The sequence below is a fragment of the Tenrec ecaudatus genome, chromosome 16, assembly GCF_050624435.1.
Source record: "Tenrec ecaudatus isolate mTenEca1 chromosome 16, mTenEca1.hap1, whole genome shotgun sequence".
Classification (NCBI taxonomy): domain Eukaryota; kingdom Metazoa; phylum Chordata; class Mammalia; order Afrosoricida; family Tenrecidae; genus Tenrec; species Tenrec ecaudatus.
The window spans coordinates 2,919,341-2,938,396 of NC_134545.1; positions in this window are offsets into that span (position 1 = coordinate 2,919,341).

A 19,056-nucleotide genomic window follows, 5' to 3' on the forward strand; every position below is an offset into this window, starting at 1 on the left:
ATCAGTGTAAGAAGATCATAGATAAGACCTTTTCTCTCTTCACAGCCCTGGTGTAATGTGAGGAGAGTTCTCCTGGGTTGTGGCCTGCCTGCAATACCTTCAATCTTAAATGAAATAAAAGGAGAAACAAACAAGCAGTGGAAGAGGGTTTTTCTGCTACCAACAAAGAAGTGGAGGGAGCAGCACATGTCCTTTTGACCCAGTGTCCCTATGCTGGGAACCCCCTAGCCCCACAGGGTGAATGATGCCCAGACATGGGGAGATCTCCATGGAATACAGGGCCCACAGATGTTGAAAGCAGACAAAGATCTTTTTCCTAAACTGTGATTCGATGGGGAAAAAAAAATCTTTCCCCTAGAGTAGGTGCCCTAAATTCAAGTCTCTTGTTGCCTAAATGATGAGAGAATAGATTTCTTGTGCTATTTGTTACAGCAGCACTAGAGAACCAAGACACACACCAACTCAAGCCCCACAATGTTCACCTCCCACCTGCGCTTCCACTACTACCATCACTCCTGCCTTAGCACCACCTCTGCGATTGTGGCCTGTAATGGTGGCCTGTAAGAAGGACTCTTCTCTGAGAGAGATTAAGAAGTGGCACTCTTAGATTCCTTATCATTTCCCCCATCTTCATATTTACTTGCTTCATAACGTTTTCATGGTCAAAGTTTGAATCATTGATAATCTGTTACGAAGCTAGTTTCTATGTTGTCATGCTGTTGTTAGGTGCCCATCAACAAAATGCCAACCCATAGTGTTGTCATATAAGAAAATAATTTGGGAACTCTGCATTGCTAGCCAATTATATTTCAATATTCCCAGCCAATAGGAATGATTAGATCCCCAACGATTCCAAGAATTAAGCTTGCACTGCGGGATAAGCTGTTGGGCTTCAGCTGATGGCATGGTTGGGGTACCAACCGACCAGCTTCTCTGAGGGAGAAAGAGGAGGCTGTCTGCACTCATAAAGACTTACAGTCTTGGAAACCTAAAGAGGGTTGGCATGAATTGGAATCGACTCGATGGCAGTAGGTTTCACATATGAAAATGTCACATCCTAAAACAGACTTCGGCAGCTGTTGTTATATATTGTTTATCTTTGTGGAGATAAATTATGCTCATTGTGATAACAAGCAATATGTGACAACAGCTGCCAGGCATTTTTAAGGTTAACCCCATGATTAATGAAGGCTGATGGCTCCGAGTGAATCAGCCTCCAGTGGGGAGCCTGAGATCTCAGAAAAATGCCCTTCCTTTGGGGGTCTGCTCCTTGCGTCAAGGGCTCTTTGCCAAGCTGCTTCCTTATAGTTGTGTTTGTTTCTGTTCTCTTGCAAGAACATTTGAGCAACCCCCTCCTTGAAGACGAGTTTCAGTTCTCCCTGCAGCCCAAAGCTTTTGAGAACCAGATAGACACACCTACTGGCTCTGTCGTCTTGATCTAAAGGGCCCTGGGAGACACAGTTAGCAAGTAAGTCCTGAGCACAGCCCTGAACGCCCTGCTGTTTTTCCCATTGTCATTGACTTGCTGTGTGATACTGAGCATACCGTGTCACTTCTCGAATCCCATTTCCTCCATTGGATAGTCAGTGTCTTCTTAGATTAACCAGTGTATTTAGTAAATACAGTGCCAAAATCTTAGCACTTTACTGAACATACATTTAGAATACCCAAAATAGAGATGGAAGAACATCGGCAGAAGTGTTGCAGGGGGAGTGACTGCAATTTTCTTGGACCACCCAGAGCCTTTAAGGAGTTCTGTACCAGCTGCCAGGTACAGCTGCACCCTTGTTTGCTGGTTTTGTGATATTGGAGCAGAACCCTGTAGATGTTTCTCCTTTGCCAGCTGGTGTAGTGCTGGGCATTACTAGTAGAGGGAGACTTCATGGCATATTAGAAAACTCACTCCCACCAAGTAGATTCTGACTCTTAGCTACTCAGTAGAACAGGATGAAAATTTCCCTTTGGACTTTTGAGTCTGTAAATCTTTTTTTAAAAAAATATTTTTTAATGTGAATTAAGTGGTAGTGGTGAGTTTACATTTCAGATCATTATTTTTTTATTCAATGGATTAAACTACTTATCAAACACCCCAATAGCTTGGCCCTCACCCCCTATTGATTTCTCTTCTCCCTTGTAGAATATAGTCTTTTCTTCATCCACGATAAATGCCTATCTACCTTCTGGACTATCACTTCATCTTCTCTCCATTGCCTTCCCTCCTTGGTAACAATTATTGTTTCCTTTGGTGTGAAAATATTTGTCATGATAGTCCCTGTATAACAGCAGTCTCATGCAGCGTTTGTCCTTCTGTGATTCATTGATTGCACTCAGCATAATGTTCTCTGGGCCATCCATGATATGGGGAGTTTCGCAGTTTTATTGTTATTCTTTAGCGATGATAGTATTCCACCATGCATGTACCCCTGTTTCTTCATCTTCTTGTCCACTGGTGAACATTTAGGTTGTTTCCATCTTTTTGCTGTTGTGAGCTGGGGTGTAATGAACATGGGTGTGCACATGTATGGCTCTTACTTCTTTAGGGTAAAACCCAGCTAAAGGATTGCTGAGTCATGTGGAACTTCCACTCCCAGTTGTTTGAATTGGTGCCACATCACTTTGCACAGTGGTTGCACATTTTCACAGCCCCATCAGCAGCATAAGTGGGTTCTAATCTTCAAAACCCTTCTACTGTTTTTTTAAAAATTTGTTTCTGTTTTTAACTTTTCTATCATAACCTCTTCAAAGTGTTGAAAAGCAAGAATGTTATTTTGAGGACTAAGACGTGCCTGACCCAATCCATGGTATTCCCAACCACTTCATGTGCATGTGAACGATGGACGTCGAGTAAGGAAGACTGAAGAAGAATTGATGCATGTGAATTGCGGTGCAGAAGAATATTGAAAGGACCACGGACTTCCAAAAAACAAATCTGTCTTGTAAAAAGTACAGCCAGAATGATCCATAGAGGAATTCATCTCATGTGCACTGGGCATGTTTTCAGGAGAGACCAGTCCCTAGAGAAGGACATCATGCTTGGTAAAGTAATGGACAGTGAAAAAGAGGAAGACTTTCAACAAGATGGATTGATACAGTGGCTCCAACAATGGGCTCTCACCTAAAACAAGCGTGAGGCCGGCACAGGACCAGGCAGTGTTTCCTTCTGTTGTGCATAGGGCTGCGTCAAAACCAACTCAAGGGCACTTAACGACATCATGCTTGTGTAAGGTGATATCTCCTCATTCTTTTGATTAAGTCTGTAAAGTACTTGGGAGCAGAAAGCCTCATCTTTCTCTTAAGAAGCGGCTGGTAGATTCCAACTGCTGACCTTGTGGTTAACCAGGGCAGAGTAAAGGGATTTTTGTCCAGCTTCCAGTAAGCTGTTCTTGTCATTTCTGTGGCATGGCTTTCAGCAGTTTGTAAGACACCCTGTGGCCCTCACTGTTCAGTGAATTCTGTGTCCCCCACTCCATCAGGTGACACCCTGCTCCCCAGCTGCGGACAAACTCTGGCTCCTGGGTCCCAGCACACGTCTCCACTATCCAATGGGCAGTGAACACACACAGCAGTAAGATCTGCATTCTGGATCTTGATCTGAGGTGAGTGGGCTACTCTTTCAAGTTTGTGTCTCTCTTAGACACATCCCTTCATTCCTAGGGCAGAGCTGCTCTCTGAACCCACTGCTTTTTCTTAGCATCCTTTCCCCTGGAGTAGCTGGTTAGTATGAGTTGCCATTAAGTCAACTCTGACCCCTGACAACCTCAAGCATACCAGAAGCCATGCAACATTTTCACAGTCTTTGGTCTGCCTGAGTCCATTGTTGTGACCACCACGTGCCCCCCTCGGAGATGGGCACTTTCTCTCCACTGACCCCTCTCTACTCTCCCAAACCTGATGTACTTTTCTAGAAGCTGGTCCTCCTAATGATATGTCCCCAGGCAGCAAGACAGAGCATCGCTGTTCTCACTTCTGAAGAGCATTCCAGCATGTTTTTCTTCTAAGGCCAATGTTTGTCATTCATCTAAGACTGAGAGTTGATGTAATTTGTTCATGCATACTGCTCGGACTTGTGGTGGAGTGTCTGTCTCCCGACGAGAGCCTAATTATTATGAACACACATCCACATGCCCCAGAAGGATGTTCATTCTCCTGTTACTAATCCTTCCTATTTACCTACTTTATTTGCACAAGTTTCCCAGGGCCTTTTGTGAGCTACATTTTAACGAAGGGATGAATGATCTTCTTTAAGCTGGACTGATGTATGACAAGTGCCTTTTTAAAAGTAAATATCTGATACTTTAGACTGGAGTCTCTGGAACTTCAGTGGGCTTTGGAAACACCCGTCATTTGAATCTGCAATGTGCATATGAGGGCCCCTCATCCAGATTGGTTCAAGAGGACTGGGTGGATCAAAGGATTCCTGGTGGTACTCTTGGGTAAGCACGCTGTAAAGATGTACGCTCTCAGAAACCCTGTCCTGTATGGGTCACACTGATTTGATGGCACTGGCAGTTCAAGGGGACACCAAGGACGATTGGCACAATATGGTTCACATGGTGTTCTGCATCCTACTCTGCTGGGTAGCGACGGCGTCTTCAAAGCTCACGTGCAGCCATCTAAGGTGTAACTCTTCATTCCTCAACGTGCAGAGAAAAGAAGAGTGACGGAAGTAAAAAGACACTAGGAAACAATTAGTCCTGTAAACCAGTAGAGCACTAACATGTCCGTCTAAATGGTGCCCGCCCACCACCACCAATGATTCTGAAAGTGTCCTGGATTGAGTGGGAGAGAAATGTGGATTAAACTCAACATCATAAAGGAACCCAGTTTCCAGAGTCCTCATGAGTAGGCCATGGCCACAAGGAGGCATCATCAACTGTGACCTGATTGACAGGTTGGACTCCACCCCTGCACTTATCAAGTTTCGTGAAATTATGTAACTACCACAGGCCCCCAAGGCTCTGGCCCTCCGTCACCCTTCAGGTCTGAAACTGAACTCATGCCCGTGTTAGAATAAAATCAACCTTTAAGATCAAAAGAGCAGCATGTACTCAAGGACAAGGGACAGAGGCTTAGGAAAGGTGGAGGAATGGCTACCAGAAACACAGCAAGGACACAGAACGCATGATGGTACCTCAAGGAGATGGCAATGTTACGAGGTGACACAAAATATGTAAGAATTGTCGAAAATTGTTACCTGCTTTATAAACCTCCACCCAATTCACACCAACACATCGTCAAAAAAAATAAAACCAGCTAAATCAAAGCACGTGTAGGATTTTTTTCCCAGGTCAGTGGGAAGAAGCAATTATACTGTTGGATGACAGTGCTTTTCTGTAGCCGGCGGCAGCGCTATTGGGAGTCCAAATCTCTGTCCATTGGTGTCCCTACCTGGCTCCCAGAGAGTGACTGTGTGCCAAGACCCGATGAAAGTGTCAGAAAAGCAAGCCACCCACCCAAACCCAGCATATCGCCCTCCTGGCCCCTCCCATGCCCCTGAACCCATGAAAAAGGCGCCAAGCTCTCCCCAGAACCTCTCTGATGTGCTGTGCTCTGGGCCGCGGGTCAGCTTCGCAGTGGGGCTGGGCCCTCAGTCGGTATCAGCCCTGCTCTATTTGGTCTGGAATTGCTTGTACACGGAGTGTGCTGTGCTGCGCTGTGCCTTGCAAGTGGAGCTACCCTGGGTGTCCCCTGGGTGATGATGTCACAAGGGGTGATTTGCATTCTGCACATGGGAGTGAGGAGGTCACACGTGGATGGACTGCTGCAGCTGAGAACTGGGCTCCGGTCCTACATGGTGCCACTCGGATTCCCAGTAAAAACGCCATTCTAGGCGACAGAACAGGCAGACAGCGGCCCTGGACAAGCCCACTGCCCTCTCTGAGTGTGCTTATCCAGTGCAAGGAGCGGCCACCCCTTCCCACTCACTTGCAAAGTGTTGTGACCTTCGGATGTGCAGGTGGGCTGGACAGTGTGGCAGCTGGGCGAGGGAAGTCCCATTGCTATCTGAGGCAGCAGGGAGAGGTAGATGTAACAAGAGGGGGACTTGGGGGAGCCGGCATACAGACAGGTGCAGACAGGTGGCCAGGGCACGCTGCAGACCCAGAATTGCTTTTGCTATTAATTGAGGCTGGCAGCCTCCCGGAGGGGTCCTCTTTAATCAGAGAGCCACTGAATTGGCCCCAGTGCTTATTACCACTGTTTCCGAGTCTACCTGCAAATTAGTTCAGAGATGTTAGTGAGGAGCCCCTGAAATGGCTGGGAGCATCCTCTGAGGGCCGTCCAGCCCGAAGGCTGTCTGAGTCTCAGTGCTCATCAGTGGCCTAGAGCAAGAACCAGACAGCTGGTCTCCAAAGGGTGTCAGGGAGGAGCCTGCTGTTGCCAAGGGACACAACGCCCAACCTGATTGGGCCAGCTGAGGTCATGTGCCAGGCGTTGCCCAATCACCGGGGCTAGAAGAACATCAGGTGTTGATTGGCTGCTCTAGACTGGAGGTAGGGCCAACTCCAGCCAGCAGCCCTTGGTCTGGGAGGCAGTGGGGCCAGGTGGCCAGGACTGAAGGGATCCAGAGCATTTGGGGACCAGGTTCACCTGAGAGACCAGGGCTCTGCTTAGTGGTGTCTGGACTGGGCTTGACCCTCCTCTTGATTTTCGAAGCACTCTGTCAGGGACCCTTCAGAAACCATGTGCAAGATTCATCATAACATACACAATATTTGAAAAGTAGGGTAACTGTGGTTTTCAGTGCATCTGCCTCTACCCCTCAGCAATCCTTCACCTGCCTTCCCAATCCGCACATGCGCACGCTTCCAAAACTGCGTGGGAGAATTCCATGGTCTCTCAACTCAGGTTTTCCACGAACGTTTTACTTGGTGAAGCACCCTTGTGCTTACACATAGACGCAGACTCACAGTTACATAAGCTAAACACAATGCAGTTGCCTTTGAATTGGCTGCAACTCCTATGGGTCGGAGGAGACTTATACTCCACAGGGTTCTCTTTAAAACAACAACAACGTTGTATTGTGCTGGTAGTGAACGTTTACAGAGCCCGTTCGTTGATTTTCCATCAGCAATGCACACACGTTTTGTTTCATAACATTGATTGCAGTCCCCACCATATAACTCTTCCCACTTCCTCCCTGAAGTAATCATTTCCCTTGGTCCTCCTTCCCTGTCCCTTTCTGACTACTGAGTTGTCTGTCCGGGCCAACGCTGCCCTTTGGGATCTCATAGGATCCATTGTTCTCAGGGGTGTGTACCCTCCTGATGGTCGTGGTGTAGGGGGCTCTGTTTGGAGCTGCAAACGGCAAGATCCGCAGATTGAATCCACCAGTTTCTCTGAGGGAGAAGGAGGCGGCTTTCTGGACCTGTAAAGATTTAGTCTCAGACACCCCAAAGGACACTTCTACCCTGTCGTAGAGGGTCACCTTGAGTCAGAATTGACTTGATGGCAGCAAGAAGGGACACAATCTTGGGAGTTCTGCCAGTTTCTATCAGCCGGGGAAGACTGTGGTTTGGGGGTTGTTTTTTTTAATGATTTTGAGGGTTTTCCCCCCACATATTTTTCTCCCACTGTATCCAGGCCTTCTCATGTGATCTATTCAAGGGCACCAGCCAGTTCTTCTGATCTCATGGTCCTAGAGCCTGAGATTTACATGGTCCATTAGTTCTTGGTAATGTACTTACTGTACACAGTCAGTGGGTAGGGATAGCTGGGTACGTCTGGGGTCTTCTCCGCAGGGTTATCAATAGCTGAGTTTTTGACAAGTAGGTCACCAGACCTTTCTTCCAAGGCTACCTCTAGGTGGGTGCAAAGCTAGAAAATTTCTTTCTTTCTTTTAAATCATTTTATTGGGGACTCATACAACTTTTATCACAATCCATACATCAATTGAATCAGGGATGTTTGTACATATGTTGCCCTCATTCTTTTCTAGACATTTACTTTCTCCTGAGCCCTTGGGATCAGCTCTTCCCCCTACCCACCCATCCTCATAACCCCCTGATAGATTGTACATTGTTATTATTTTCATTTCTCACATCTCTCACACTGACTGCTATCTTCCCCACCCCCCAATGTTTTCTGTTGTTCTTCCCCCTGTAGAGGGGTGTATGTCAAACCTAGAACTTTTCCAGTAGCACCAAGTACTTAGTTACATGCTCTGCCCAGTGACAACTGCACACCCCCTCACATGTAAATAAAACACATTTTAAAAACAAAAATATTAAGAAACATTATGCTTTTCCCATGTCTAGTAACATTATTGTCATTGTGAGGTGCCATCGAATCGGTCCTGACTCATAGCAAACCGTATGCACAACAGAACTAACCACTGCCCAGTGCTGCACCATGCTCAGAAAAGTTGCTATTTTGAGCTCATTGTTGCAGCCACCCTATCAATCCATGTCACTGAGGACCTTCCTCTTTTTCACTGTCCCTCCATTTACTAAGCATAATGTCCTTCTCCAGGGACTGATCTCTCCTGACAACATGTCCAAAGTATAAGACGAAGTCTTACCATCCTTACATGATATAGTTAAAGTTTATTGTGCCAACTTGGACGATAAACACATGTGGGGTTAATTGAAGGGCAGAGAGATAAATGGCACAGTGAGCCTCACCTTTCTAGTTCTCGGGTCTCTTGCTTTGTGATGATTGCACCAGGGTGCAGCTACCTTAGCCAGTTCTCAGCTTCAGCTGGCAAGGCACTTCCTGCAAGACATCTCCAAGGAGAAGCCGCATGGACCTACCCCGATGCAGCCCTGGGTGCTGGAGCAGCTGTGTGGAGACCCCTGCCAGCGCTGAGATGCTTACACGTTCACTTACTCAGCTTTCCTCCTGAATTCAGCATCATTGCGTCTGTTTTGTGAGATGGAGGAGGACTTTGTGGATTGGTGTTGGACATATGGGTTAATGGGTTAGTGTTGGACTTGTGGGCTTGGGCAGCGCTGGGTTGGGTTGTTTTCTTAATGCACACTTACCCTTTATATAAAACTCTTATACATGTGAGTTTCTGTAGATTTGTTTCTCTAATGTACCCAGACTAACTCATTACCTCTAAGAGCACTTTGGCCATACTTCTTCCAAGGCAGATTTGTTTGTCCTTCTAGCAGTCTATGGTACCTTTAATATTCTTCTCCAGAACCACAATTCAAATAGATCAATTCTTCTTTGATCTTCCTTATTCAATATCAAATTTCTACATGCATATGAGGCAACTGAAAAATAATTTGACTTGGGTCAGACCCACCTTAGTTCTCAAAATAACATCCTTGCTTTTCAATCAGTCTCCTGCCCTAATGACCATTTTAAGTGTACAAAAAACAATAAAATGACAGACTGAAAGGTAGTTTATTATTTCATACAGTTAATACTTCAATAAGAACAATAGAAGAGGTACAAAAAACTAGGCTATGTTATAAAAGTTTTACAATATTAATGAAAAATTTAATATTACCTGACAAAAAGAATGAAACTGTTATTTAAGAATATTTCCATATCGCTTCTTGATTGGCATCTTCACTTGACTATTCCTCACTATTGTCTGGGCTGTGTTATTTATACTGAACCATATTTCCCAATAGAGGAGGATCCCAGTCCTCAAGCGGTAGGCCTTTAGACAACAGTCCTTGGGTGTATGTATTAGAAAGAGTTAGGTAACTTCTCTTCTCTGAACATACTATGTTCATCTTTGGGGGAAGAAACAACTTTCTGCTTCTGCTGAAAGTACAGCACTTGTTCCCATAATATTTTTAGCTCTTTAAACACTTGCAGGAATTGCATATTCACTCATAACATCTCGTGGGAAACAGGGGCATAGCACAAAGCTGAAATGAATGACAACATGTCACCCGCTAGTTGTTTGGTACTTTTTCTCTTAACTTTCAGTTTGTGTACTGAAGTAACAAACGCCAGGGAATAAAAACCATAGCATTTCATCAAAAGTATAGTGAGGTGTATGAAATGAATAAATACATATTAAAAGCATAGTTTTCTGTACTATTTTATACCCATGGATGGAATGAACATTACTCCAGGTGAATAGAATGCACTGTTGCACAGATATAAGTTTAAAAATAAGGGATGTAAATTTGTGATTTCTACAGTGGGTGGCTGCCCAGCCATCCACCTTAGAGAAAGAAATCTAATTATAAGAGACATTTTAACAAGTAGTTCATGAAACTCCACAAAAAAATTAGGTGTAGGTTCTGGCCACGTGGCGTTAACCAGTTGACCCCATTAAGGTCTGTGCTGCGGGTTCACTCACTGCAGCATGCCTTTTGCTCTCCCACAGCATTGATTGTGGGTCAAGCAAGACGAAGTCCTTGACCCCTTCAACCTTGTCTCTGTGTTTAGCATGGTGTTCCCTATTGGCCCAGTTGTGTGAATTTCGGTCTCTTTGACACTGAGTTGTAATCCATACCGAAGGCTGTGATCCTTGATCTTCATCATCAAGTGCTTCAAGTCCTCCTCACTTTCAGGAGGCAGAGTTGTGTTTCGTAGATCACAGTTGGTTCACAAACCTTTCTCCAATCCCGCTGCCGCGTTCTTCTCCACAGGATCCAGCTTCTCTGATGATTTGCTCAGTGGAGAGATTGAGGAAGTGTGGGCAGAGGTCACAGCCTGAGGCACACCTTTCCTGATTTTAAACCATGCAGTTGTCCTGTTCTCTTCACACAAGCTGCAGTGGGATCCACTCAACTAAAACATCCCACATTACAAGCCAGGGGCTCCTTTCAGATGAATTCCCTGAAGAGAGACACCGAGCTCCTGTGGCTGCCCTCCCAGGCGATGTCAATACTCTCATTCCCCTAGACAGCCACCTTTGCCCCTCCTCAGCACCCGAGATCGCCGACCTGCCTGCACGTGGTCTGGGCAGGATGAGCAACATGACTATCTCAGACCTAGTCGACTCACATCTCAGGTTTTAGAGAAGGCTACTCCTTTGGGCACATTGGAGAGGAGAGAAGGGGCCTGAGGACCAAGCCACACTGCTCCTCTCCCGTGAGAAGTGAAAAGTAGACTTTACTAGTCACCCTCGGCGGGCTAGTCACCCCTCTCATAGAGACCCTTTGTCAGGTTCCCAAGGATGCCTGTCTGTAGGAACACACAGCATCCTCTTTCTCCCAGGAGCGGCTGGTAAGTTCTGACCACCCAGCTTTCAGGTAGCAGCTGGGTACTTTAACCGCTGTGCCACCAGAGAAGGTCCTTTGAAAGCCCCAAGGGGGTGGGGTTGAAAATACACATTCCTGATCCCCCATGATTTACAGACTAATGAATATTATGATTGATGTAAGACATTGTTTTTTAAAAATTTTATTTGCATTCATTATAAACTGGTGGTGGGAACGGATGTTCCCAACATGGCCTATGGAATAGATGGAAAAGGGAAAATAGCAAGCTTATCTCACAATGAAGGCAAGGATCAAATAGTGTTCTGTGTGAGAGTGTGCTTCTTATACAAGGTCAGCCCAGAGAAACAGGTTCACGAATCAGCTTAAGGACTTAAACTAAGGAAGGGCGGTGCTGGCTTTGATGCAGTACAGCTGTGAAGACAAGCTTGGCTTTGTGGGCAGCATTTCATTCATATGGATTTACTTCTTGGAATACTAGCCATGAGTGCTGGGGCAGCACATTAGACTCCAGTTAGGATGGGGAAGAATTCGCTTTATATATTAATCTGAATAGATCCGAGTCTTTTATGAAAATGGTGGCAAATAATTAATCCAACAGAACAATTACTCCAGTTACAATAGGTCACATAAGGTGTGCTTTGAAACGGAGCCTTGGCAGTGTGAATTCTGTCTTGACACCATCTCTCCGTCTTCTCTGAAGGCTCGATGGGGGAGACAGAGAGGATGGTATTGATTTCCACGGAGATCTGCTTCTTGCTTCCAGTGCCCATCAGTGTTCAGTAATAGACATGCCAAGTGCTTTGAGGGAAAAGGCAAGGTCCTCCATCAGCTCTGCCCTGGAGGACTCTTGGCCTTCTATACTCGATGGGCATATTTCTCTCGGAAGGGTCTGAACCAGACAAGGTCTTCCGGGATGGGTGTTAGTTCTCAGGCGTGGAGCGAGGTGGGATAGGGAAGGCTCAGGGTCAAGAGTACAAAGGGTCCCTCAGAGAGTCTGTCTGAGAAAAAGACAGCATGTGCCTAACTCATCTGCCTGAGGCCAAAGACCCAGTAAGCAAGCTAAGCACGGGCTTGCTTGTGCTTACTACTCTGTACTGAGCAATTTCACACAATTTCACCAGGTCATAGATCAGTGGTTCTCAACCTTCCAAATGCCGCGACTCTTTAATACAGTTCTTCATGTTGTGGTGACTCCCCAACCATAAACTTATTTTTGTTGCTATTTCATAACTGTCATTTTGCTACTGTTATGAATTGGGCGACCCCTGTGAAAGTTATTTGATCCCCAAAGGGGTAGCAACCCACAGGTTGAGAACCGCTGTCATAGATTCTACTTCTAGGCTTAGTTGAAGTCTGTCTCTCTCCCAACTCCAAACCCACTGTCATCGAGTTGGTGCCGACTCATAGCGACCCTATCTAGGGTATCCAGGATGGTAAAGCTTCATGGGAGCAGCCTCATCTTTCTCTCATCGAGTGGCTGTGGGGCTTCACTGGCTGCTTTTCCTTCAGCAGCCCCATGCCTAAGCCACAGCACCACCAGGGCGTCTTCCCAACCACAGAGCCCTTTCCTCTAGCATCAATGCCTCTCTTCAAATGTGCAACCCTTTACAGGGGCCGAATTCTCAGTAAGCTAGGTCAATGTGGTATGTAACTCATGTGAATTGGTTTACTACAGATTAGTAACTAAGCACAAGAAAACCTGTGCTAACCTTGCCTTGTTACCTGTCATCCCACCCAATTTAGTTAATGAGAGTCGGCTCATATTTTGGTATTTATACCAAGCTTTCAGTTCCTCAGATTGAAGCTGCTCTGTCATTTGGGGGCAGGCATTTGTGCCTCAGTTCTATTGGACCAATAGGAAGAAAGAATGGTTACCTTGCTTGTTGAGAAGGACACCCAATATTATTTTTTCTTTCTTTTCACCGCATATTTACTTTCGTTTCCTTTGTCCCCTTGGTAGCCTACCCCCCCACCCCAACCCTGGACACAGATTTTTTTCATCAAAATCTGCCATTTCTTGGTGTGATTTGCTTTGTGTTGAAGCGGTGTGGGGACTGTCTGAGCTTCTTCATGCATATTCATTGCCATCCATTTGGGATACCTTTGGGTAATATATACCAAGGAGCTTCACAAAGTTCATGGGGAAAGGGGATTAAAAACTGATGAATCTTCCCATGAACACTTGCAGCCCGTGTGTGTGTGTGTGTGTGTGTGTGTGTGTGTGTGTGTGGTCGACCCAACCCACCTCCCCCTGGACCCCCTCTCCTTCCTAGACACAATTATGCCCTTTAGTTGCTTCTTCCTTCTGTGTTGGCCCATAGGCTCCTGATATATATTTCTTTTTCAGGTTTTAACAAAACCTTTGATCTTCATTCGGAATCATTCCCATTGCCATGTCTTTAAATTATTTGCTCTCACATGTGGAACCCTTTGTGAATGCCATCTATTGTATGTTCTGATTCAGATATTTTTTTCAAGCCTAGAATTCTCATTTGGGACTTTCTCTCTCTCCCCCTCGCCTCCTTAAGTCTTGCTTCTCCCTCTCCATCCTGCTCCGGATTTGGTCTCCCTGCCCATGTCCCTCCCTCTCTCACTTTTTCCTCTCCATCCACCCAGAAACAGAATCTGAACAGAGTGTAGGATCAACACAGACCAAAGCCAAGAGGTTTCCTGCTCACTGGAATCTCCAAGGCCCCCACCAGTTACAGGGAAACCTCACAGAGGGCTTATTCATATTTAAATAAAGTCATTACCAGGGCCCTGAGTTCCCATCCTTTTGTGCCTTTTCTCCAGTCTTTCTCTCAATGGCTCCATCTAATCAGGTTTGGTTTTAATTGACCAGCTGCCTTTCGCTCCTGAGTTTTGTGGCAACCTGGAGCTTTATTAAAATTTAGTTTAGCCCAATATAAGTAAGAAAACAGGAAAGGTTCCAGTTGTAATTACACCCAGCTCTGCTGAAGTGCTATCGGTGGGGCCCAGGGAGGGGCAGAGGGAAACACTGGCGCAATGATTGTGAGTGGTCAGGGTGCTTTGTGGGGTGGAGCAGATCCACTGCCCTCACTGGTGGAAGCAGGGACAAGAGCACAGAGGAGGCAGCCCAGCACTTAGTCCTGTGTGGACTCCATCTGTCTCTCCTGACTGCTTTTGCTGTATCTATAGCTCTCTGCTTGATGGCTCCATCTTTTTGCGTCTCTAAACTGCAGTGTTCTCTTTCCACCTTAGGCCACGTTCTCTCCAGCTGGTCTGGCTTTGTGTGAAGTGTGGGTTTGTATTTCCTTTGTTTTTGTTTTTGACTCCTGTCTGGCTCTGTTTCCTTCAGTCTTCCTTTGTTCTCTGTAAGAAGCAGGTGGTGTAGTAGATAATGCACAGGGGTCAGCAAGGACAACAGTTCAAAACTACCAGCTACTCCTCCGGAGAATGAAGAGGCTTCCTACCCTGGTGAAGAGTTATACTCTTGGAAACCCACAGGGGTGGGTCTATCCTGTCTTATAGGGTTGCTGTGAGTCGGAATTGACTCTATGGCATGGTGTTTGGATTTTGTTCTAAGAAAGAGTATCCCCCTAAAACAAAACAAAAAAGCTATATATTTATTTATTTTAACAAACAAACAACTTCAAAGTATTTTCCGTTACACTTAATACATTTGTCAAATCTGCGATTCCATTCTTGGAAACATTTTTCAAACTCATCTGGCTGACGGCACCTCCCATTTTTTCTTCTTCACCTCTTCTACATCCTCAAATCACTGTCCTTTCATGTCCCTCTGCATTTTTGGAAACAAAGAAGTCAAGAAATCAGGTGAATAGACCCAACAACCTGGAAACGTGTTGTTGATCACCCTGTGTGTCCTGCAGTGCCACCTGGGCCTTTGTGTAATGTTGTCCTCACTCAAGGACTCGGGTTCAGGGCACTCTTGGCAGCAGTGGCTACAGAGAAGAATGGCCTTGGTTCACTGGCTCTTAACGTTTCAGTCGGGAGGCGAGTACACCACTCTGCTCACAGTTCACTGGCCACCCGCCAACATCCTGGACACACAGTGCTGAGGTGGACATGCCTGCCTAGTCCATGCTGTCCTTTCTGCCACTGAGTCAACTCCATCTCACGACAAACTTGGACACAACAAATGTCACACAGTCCTGGGCTACATTCAGACCATTGTTGGTATAGCTACATTCTTGTAGTGGCCATTGTGTCAGGAGGGAGCCCCTGGTCTTCACTGACTGTCTACTGTCCCCACCAGCAGGTCCTCCTCTGGCCATAGTCTCTCCTGCTGACAAGTCTAAAGTAAGCAAGCAAGCAAGCTGGAGTCTTGCCACCCTCACATGGAAGCAGCATCCTGGTTGTAGTTCTTCTAAGACTGATTTGTTCATTATTTGGCAGTCCTCAACATATTCCATGTACTTTGACAATTCTTCTGTCAGCCTAATTCATTTATCTATCTATCTATCTATCTATCTATCTATCTATCTATCTATCTATCTATCTATCTCTATCTATGTGTTTATACATATGCATATATATATCATAGATATTCACAAGAGGTGTTTCAAAAAATTTGTGTGAATGGAGTTAAAAATGGGGGTATTCTACAAATTTTGGAAGTGTAGATATTGAGGCATGCAGGCACACTTGGTTTTATTGTGCTTCGTTTTACAGCGTTTCACAGAAACCTGGCTTTTACCAATTGGAAAGGTCTGACAACCTGCATGGACCAAGTGTCTTGGAGCCACTGTCCAAGAGTGTGTGCTTGTTTCGAGCCTCTGTGTCATGCTTTGGTAATTTTCGTAATATTTCCTAGGTCTTCGCCATGCCAGTTCATACTTCACAGATGACAGTCTCGTGTTAACATGGCTTTTATATGCACGGGGAAACATCAACCCCAATCATTTGGCTCCCTTTGCTGCAATCTGAGTTTATTTCAGTCGTCTGGATCCAAAATTGCAGTATCTCTGCGGTGTATACAGAGGGCCTACTATGTTCGTCACAATCCCATTGGTGGGCATTGGAAGGATGGATGTCTGTAACCCTTTTCCATAAGAAATCGAAAGCCAGTGAATAGCCTTGAGCAGATGTCCTGTATTGACCATTTTCCTCTGGCCCAGTCTCCAGAGCTGACATATTAGGAAGTCTATTTAAGGCTTGTTCACACCTGAACTCCCGTGACACCTGGGAAGTGGCCTTGGACTCAGTATCAGAAGTCTGTTGAGGGAAATCTGTGAGGTGCGTACCTTTAGAAAAATGGCCCTCAGCCTTCCTAGTGCCCCAACCCTTAAATACAGTTCCTCCTGTTGTGGTGACCCCCAACCATAAAATTATTTTCATTGCTACTTCATCACTGTCATTTTGCTACTGTTATGAATGGAAATGTTAACATCTGATATGCAGGATGTATTTTCATTGGTACAAATTGAACATCATTAAAGCATAGTGGTGAATCACAAAAACAATATGTAATTATATATTGTGAAATTTTACTCCTAATGACAAATAAATGAAATTTTGTCTTGAAGCATGGTGTAGAATGGTAACAGTCTCAATATAACAACAGTAAGCTACATTGCTACATTTTGCGACAGTCTGCATAAAAAGCCAACGTCAGTGTAAAGGTTGAGAAAGCTTCTTTCCCACCAGATGAGAAATTCTCGGGGCAGTCTTTGCAAGAGCACAATGAAGATCATCTTCCACGACAAGTCTGCTTCTGTATTTAGACTTGATAACTAACAAGCTGGAAAACCCTGTTTCACAAAAATATGTTGTTGGAAGAAGAAGGCGCAACATAGTCTCAGACAGAACAGGATGTGACTGCAAACACTTGATCCAGAATTCTGTAACTGGCATTGAAGAGAAACCAGTTCTGGCTGCATCACTGTTAATAGGTTCAATGAACTCCTCTTGTGCTGTCTCAGGAGCATCTTCAGCTCTGACTGTGAATGGGCTTCTGGCAGGTGCAAATGGGGCGTCAGGTAGAGGAGCAGTGTCTCGGTTCCCAAGACCATGGGAAATACTATGTGTTTTCTGATGGTCTTAGGTGACCCCTGTGGTCATTGACCCCCAAAGGGGTTGAGAACCGCTGCTTTAGGACACTTCCTGGCACAGAGAGGTGTGCACTCACCTAAGGGTGGTTGTTCTCTCCAGAGTGTGGTGCCGGTGCCCATCTCTACCTCACTCAAGTCCACTTCCTGCTTCACTGCCAGCTGTTCTGTGGGTGATTTACCTGAGCCATTGGTGCCTCTGTGTCTCCACGAAGAAGAACAGGTGACAGCACTTAGCCTTCTCGTTCTCAGGTCATCCGGAGGGTACAGATTAGCAGCCAGTAGGAATGCTGTCTCTGAAGCTGTGAGCACCTGAGCAACAAGCTGAGAAAGAGAGAGACCGTCAGTGCTTATAGGATTTCTAGAAACCAGGCTTAAGGATTCTTGTTCTCACAGGGCATAGGACTTCTCCTTCCCTTGGTCAGAGAGGCTGTTGAAAGTCTCCTGGATCCCATCTGTACATCAGAGTTCCAGCTTCTGATGAACATGTTCCCGTTGACACCATCCTCACTTGGCCTCCTGTCCACCAAGTATCCAGAGGGGACTCTTGGCCATCCCCAAGCTGCAAGCCTCCCTACAGTTACCTGCATTCACATCTCCAGGGCATGAGGTGGCCAGGACTTTGGAGTCACAAGCAATCTTAATGGAAATTAATCCCCATAAATAACACGAATATGCTTTCAAGGCATAAAGCCGAGAACTGGCACAGATAGAAGCAGGGTAAAAGACGTGTCTTGTGATTGATGGTGAGCATTCAGCAGGCTCTGGTTTTAGGGGAGAATTTAAGTGAAATAGTGAACCCAGAGAGATTGCTTTCTTTCTGACCCAAAGGTGGGCCGTGCATGGCCTTGGAAGCTTGGAGAGGTGCTTAATGGACGTTGGAGAAATGGGCGCAAACATCTCAGCCGCTCATGAAAAAAGCGGAAGTAGATGAATGGGGTTGCAAGGACATTTGTGCGGGAAGCATATGCTTGGGAAGGCTGAGATTTGTTACCATGCAAAGGAAATGATCTACCCTGGACAGCAGCTCAGGGCAACCACTGCAGTGTCTCCCTTAAAGGCTGTAAGCTTATTCCAGGAAGAGGCTAAGGTCTTATTTGGAGGATTCTCTTTATTCAAAACAAGTTCAGCTGCAGATGTCCAAATGGAAAAAAAGAGAGAAACACGTGAAAGCATTGACTGAGCCACCAGTTCAAGTCATTCTATTTAAAAGATACAGGATTCGAGTTGAGCTGGGTGCAGGCAGGGGATCTTTTCCTGGGCTTTCCTCAAAGCAGTCGGTGTGATGCAGACCTGGGTTGGTCAGATTCAGGTCCCGTGACCAGTGGACGACATGAGTCAGCACTACCTAGGATACATGTTCTTATAGGATCATTGAGATGACACCACATTAAAAACTAAATAAAACCCAAAACCTTGATATTGAAAGGAGGAGGAAGAGAGATGTTGGGTGGGCAACAACAGTGTAGAGGTGAATGCTGGGCAGACAAGACTGACTACTGGTCAGAAGATATAGAAAAGAGAAGCCATGGTAGCACAGTGGTCAAGAGCTTGACTGCTAATCAAAAGGTCAGGGGTTCAAATCCACCAGCTGTGGCAGTCCACTCTCAGAAAGACCACAGCCCTGGAAACGCGAAGGGGCAGTTCTGCTCTGGCCTACAGGATTGCTGTGATTTGGAATCCAGGCAATGGTAGTGGGTTTGGTGTGGCTTTTATAAACAGAAAACAAGTATGCGATTTTTTAATTGAGTGATTTGCATCAAATCTGGCCACAGTGACATTGAGATGCACCCTCCAGGAAATGGACTGGCATGATAGCTGCCACGATGGATACAGACATACCCATGTTGATGAGGTTGATGCAGGACGGGACAGTGTTTTGTTCTGTT